This window comes from Alexandromys fortis, unplaced genomic scaffold (genome assembly GCF_014885135.2).
Source record: "Alexandromys fortis isolate MF-2015 unplaced genomic scaffold, M_Fortis_MF-2015_v1.1 scaffold_151, whole genome shotgun sequence".
NCBI classification, from domain to species: Eukaryota; Metazoa; Chordata; class Mammalia; order Rodentia; family Cricetidae; genus Alexandromys; species Alexandromys fortis.
Genome location: NW_026068043.1, coordinates 274,152 through 280,237, shown reverse-complemented (window position 1 = coordinate 280,237; position 6,086 = coordinate 274,152).

The following is a 6,086-nucleotide window of genomic DNA, read 5'->3' as shown; positions in this document are numbered from 1 at the left end:
GGGGGGGGGGTGGGAGGTGTTGCCCTCAGGCCAACCAAGGTGCCTCCCTTTCTGAGTTACTGCCATGAGGACTTCCGGCTCTACACAGATTGTGCCCACGGATTTAGTGAAGGGTCTTCAGGGCTCTAGTCTGTCTGTCTTTCTCCTTTCCGAATTTCTCTTGTATGTGTGGAAGGAGCTCAGGGATTTGCATACTGGGCCAGTGCTCCTTAAACTGAGGCTGAACTCTGCCACTGAGCTACACCCTAGCCCCACATGCACAAACACACATGTGCATACACACCCATGCACATACCCACATGTGCACCCCCACACATAAGAACATCCAACACATACACATAGGCACATACAAATAGAAAACAAATCATTTCAGTGTAGTGGGCACATGTGAGCAGGTGAACTCAGGCACCAGGTGCAAGGCTCAGCCCTGAATAGAGACGTGTGTACTGCACTACTGTGTGCAGGTTATAGAGCTGTGTGCACTGCACTACTGTGTGCAGGTTACAGAGCCGTGTGCACTTACAGAGCCGCGCACACCACATCACTGTATGCAGGTTACAGAGCCGGGCGCACTGCACTGCTGTGTGCAGGTCACTCAACCTGCTGTGTGCAGGTTCTCCTGGCCTTCTTGAATTCCACCACAGTGGGCCCACTATAAACAGAAAACACCATAAGTGGAAAAGGCATTTGATGCAAATAACCTATAGAATGGTCCAGCCTAGGGACATAGCCCACCATAGAGTGCTCTTGCTCTCTGTCTTGATCACAGAGGTGACTGCCACCTCCTTCAGTGTGAGAGAATGTTGTTTCCAATACAAGTGACCTGGAAAAGATCGAAGTTTCTACCAAAGACATATGGCTTTCACGTTATTGTAAAAGAAAAATAATAGCCACAATGTCTTGTTGCTGTGACCGCTGTTGTTTGGTTTTTGGAGCTAGGGACATGGAACACTTTTTAAATTACTATTATCATGTGTTATTGTGTGTCTATGTATCTGTTTGTAGTATGTGTGTATATATGTGTCCGCAGTATATATGTGAGTGCATATCCACACATGAAGTCAGAGGTGAATGTCCCGTGTCTTCCTCCGTTTGTCTCCACCCTATTGTTTGAGACAAGTTCTCTCACTGAGCCTGGAGCTCGCCAGCTGCTGAAACTGGCTGCCCAGCATGCCTCCCAATGCAGGGATCGCAAACCGTGCCAGCATGCCTAGCCTTTACCTGGTGGCTGGGACCTGAACTCAGGACTTAGGCTTGCACATCAGGTACCTCTTAAAACAGTCATTTCCCCAGTCTTTTGGCCTGGGCTTCTCTATACATCCAAGTCTGGCCTTGGACTCACTGGCCTCCCGCCTAAAACTTCCAAGTGCTGGTTTGGTGGGTGTCCACTGCCACACCCAGCTTTAATTTTTTATTTTTAATAATTATATGTGTGTGTGTGTGTATGTGCATGTGAGTGCAAGTAGCCAATGCGTTGGATCCCCTGGGATTGGAGTTATAAGAAGCTGTGTGTTGCTGGATGTGGGTGTTGGGAATCAAACTCAGGTCCTCTTGAAACCATTAAGTATGCATTCTTAATGGTTGAGCCATCTCCCTGGCCCCATAATTTAATGTGTATGTGTGTGTTAACACATGTGTCAAATGTGAGCAGGTATACCTGGAGATGTAGTTACAGATGGCTGTGAGCTGTCCAACATGGGCGCTAGGAACCAAACTCAGGCCCTCTGGACGAGCAGCAAGTGCTGTTAACCACTTAGCCACTACCCCAACCCTACCCCTGACTTTAGTTATTATCTTTATTTCATTGTAGCACTACAGCAGAGATCCAGCTCCTCGTGCAAGCTATCCAAGTGCTCTGTCACTGAGCCATATCCCCAGCTCCAGAGTTGAAAAAAACCACAAGTCATGCCATCATTATGTTGGGATTGGGTTTATTCTTAGCGGACTCTGTTCCATGTGATTTGCAGCTGCTGTGTGTGAGCTGTTACATGAATGCCACACTGTACTGATGGGCTGTAACCTGGCATTTGAAGGGGTCTGAGGGCTGGGGATGTGGCTCAGTGGTAGAACACCTGCCTAGAATCCCCCAGTGAGGGGCTGGGGTGTGGCTCAGTGGTAAAGCCCCTGCCTAGAATCCCCCAGTGAGGGGCTGGGGTGTGACTTAGTAGTAGAGCATTAGCCTAGGATCTACCAGGTCAGGTTACCAAGAACCTCTGAGCCACCTCTCCAGCCCCCACCTTGGAAGACTCTATTAATAAGCCATTGGTGGGGACTGGAGAGATGGTTCAGAGGTTAGGAGCACTAGCTTCTTCTCTTCCAGAGGAACCCAGGTTTGATTCAATCCCCAGCACCCACATGGCTGCTTATAACCATCTGTAATTTCAGTTTCATGGGGTCTGACACCATTACACAGACATACATGCAGGCAAAACACCAATGCACATAGAAATAAAAAGCCATTGGATGTGATGGTGCAGCCCTTTAATCCCAACAGAAACTGGCAGATCTCTGTGCTGGTTCGAGGCCAGCCTGGTCTATGTAGTGAATTCCAAGACAGTTAGGGCTACATAGAGAGACCCTGTCTCAAAGCAAACAAGCAAACAACACACACAACCAAAACAAAACAAAACACCCTGTTACAGGAGATCTCTGTCTACGCTCCCATCTCAGTCAGCCTGATTACCTTTTAGAGATACAGTCATGTCCTAATACCTCAGTTTGGGGATGTCAACAAATAAATTTTAGGGGGACATAATTTAATCATTAGCTGAGAGCTTTTAAGGGGCTCCTCCTCCTACCCAGCCCCAGGTACTGAGAACATTCTAGATAAAGACTGTGGGGCTCTGATTCCTTTCCTGGCCATGGCAACCTCCTCTGTGTATCCTGGGAGCTGAACATCTTCATCTTCTTGCACAGCTGAGGGGCGGCTCATGAGATGTACATCATGGCAAATAGTCAAAATGTCTGTGTTAGAGAAGAGCCACCTGCCACCTGCACAACTTGGTTGGAAACATTCTTTCTGGCCATGAGGTATTTATTTATTTTTGTTTCTCAAGATACGATTTCTCCGTGTAGTTCTGGCTGTCCTGGAACCCTCTCTGTAGATCAGTCTGGCCTCGAATTCAGAGATCTGCCTGCCTCTGCCCAGAAGAGCTCAATGGCAATACTTTTTTCAGTGCCCCCTCTTTGTTGATATTGCTCTACCAAAACAAAAGCTATATTTCAAAGAACGCCACCATATTTCAAGTGAGTGTGCCAAGGCTTGGAGAGGTTAAATGATTTTACCCAAACTTCACAGTCAGGAAATAGTGAAGTTGATAGGACTGGAAGTTGAACCTAAGGCCAGGTCCAGCATCTTCCCCTTACTGTTTGCAGATAGAACAGGGATGGGAAGGAGAGGGGAGATGAAAGGGGGAGTGGGGAGGAGTAGGAGGAAGGACAAAGGAGGAGTGGGAGGAGAGGAGCACATATGCACACACGCACAAAGAAGGCTGTGGCACATGTGTCCACCCAGGCTCCACACCAGGTGTCCCCTGCCCAGGCCGCTTCTCCATCACTTCCTTCTGCCATCTGAATTCCATCCAAGGGGGTGATATGTAAACTCCTCCAGAGAGAGAAGATGGTGAGTGGAGCTGCCTCAAGCCCATCCTGCCTCCATCTGGCCATCTGAAGTTTGCGTTCCTCACCCACGTAGTCCCGGTGGGTGCTTTCTTGGCCCTTCTGTGTCTCTCCTATGTCTCACTGTGTAGTCTATGGCCAGAACGTATACCTGGAGGGAAGGGAAAGTGAAAACAACATTGGGTACATGGGTAAATGGGTAGACGGATGCATCTGTGTCTGGGTGTGTGTGTGGATGAGCGGGCATATAGATTCAACGGGGAGTGGAGGGACAGATAGACACACACATATACATGTATGTATATGTATGAGGGTGGATGAGTGGATCAATCAGCAGATAGATGGAGGAATGGGTGGATGGATAAATGGATGAAGGGATAGATGGATGGATGGATGGATGAGTGGTGGATGGATAGATAGATAGGTGGACAGACAGATGAATGAGTGTGTAGGTGAGTGGACGGATGGATGGACGAGCGAATGCATGGATGGACAGATAGATGGTGGACGCCCCAATTTCCATCTCTTTCTTTCTGCCAACCTTTCTGTCTCCCTGTGTTTCTTCCTCTTTCACCCCCTGCCCACCCCTCCATGTATTCCTATCTGCATCTCTTCCTCCCAGGGAGTCTCTCACCTTGTGAGCTTTCTTTTAATGTTGTCTGTATTGAGCAGTCTTTGCTGATTTTGTTATTTTTTTGGAGATGAGGTTATCTTGTAGTTTAGGAAGGCCTACACTGCATTAAACTGGCCTTGGACTTTTATTATTTTGCCTCAGACTCAACTACTAGATTAGAGATTAGAGATACTTGACTCTGAAGTTTGCTTTTTGAGACAGGACCTTGCTATGTAGCCCAGAATAGCTTTGAAGTCATGATCCTCCTGCCTCAGCTTCCAAAGTGTTGGGATAACAGAAATATACCTCCATTCTCACTTTGTAGTTTTGATGTGTGTGTGTGTGTGTGTGTGTGTGCACATGTGTGCAGGTACACGAGGAGGCCAGCGGACATCCTGTCACCTTGCAATTAGAGACAGGCTCTCTCATTGTCCTGGAACTTGATAAATAGGTGAGGTTGGTGGCCAGTGGGTGCCAGGGGTCTGTTGATTTCTGCATCCCCAGTCCTAGTATTGCAAGCTCTGATACCATGCCCATCTTAATTTTTTTTAAATTAGAGTTTTGGGGGTTTGAATTTGGGTCCTTGTCCTGAGTTCTTTATGGACTGAGACATTGTCCCAAATCCCATATCTTGATATTTAAAGAAGTTGAACTTATCATTTTTTCCCTCTGGTGTTAGCATCTTTTCTTTTCTTTTCTCTTCTTTTTCTTTCTTTTGTCTTCATTTATTTTTGGTCCTGCCTTAAAAAGCTTTGGGTAAGGCTTGCCAGCACAATACCTGCAATCCCCACTTGGGAGGTCATAGCTTGAGCTTCATAGAGAGAGACAGGAAAAAGCTAAGGATGTAGCCTGTTGGGTAGAGCGCTTGCCCAGCATGTACAAAGCCCTGGGTTCCATCCCTAGCACTATATAAACTAGGCATGGTTGTGCATATTAATAATGCTAGTACTTGGAAGTGGAGGCAGGAGGATTAGTTCAAAGTCCTTGGCTACACAGTGAGTTTGAGGCCAGCCCGGGTTCCATGAGACCTTGTCACAAAGCAAAACAAAACAAAACAGCCCTTGCCTACCCAAAGCTTACACTGACATTCTCTGTTTTATCCCGGGAGTCAGCTAGCTTAGCCTTTCCCATTCAGGACAATGGTGTGCGCCAACAGAACATTAAAAATGTCAGCAGACTCGGCCTTAGGATGCCTGCCTGAGCCTCCCTGAGCTTGGTGGCATTACTGTTTGGAAAGGACTTTTCCCTCCTGGGTCACTAGCTGCAAAGCCTGTCTCCACAGCCACTGTCCTTTCCTCCAGGGCCTGGAATTAATAAAAGCCCATCATTTGCAGCCCGAGAATCACTTCTTATGTCTGCCAGGATTCAGGAAGCGAGGTGGGGTGTGCTATTCTTTCTCCACGCTGGCTTCTTTTCCATGGGATGTCGGACAAATCCACCTGCTCTTGTTACTCTCAGGGTCCCCAGATTGTACTCGGGAATGTCCCAGGAGCCTCCCTACCTATCCTTCTAGATCCCCCTAAACCCTGCCATAGTCCATCTTGTCTTTCCCATTGCTTCTCTCCAGTAGTTTAGAAAAGAAATCTCTCCCTCACTTTTTTCCCCCAGCATTGGGGATTGAACCTAGAGCCTCTGTTCGGCTTCCAAGCCATATCCTCAATTCCTCCTAGGGGATTCTAGCAAGGCTCTATGCTGAGCTAGAGCTCTGTCTCTCTTTTTAAATTTTATTTATTTATTAAACTTCTTCTGCTTTTCTTCTTCCTCCTGTGTGTGTGTGTGTGTGTTGCGTTTTTAAGGCAAGGCCTCAGCTTTTTTTTCCTTTTTTGAGACAGGGTCTTACTAAATTGCACAGGCC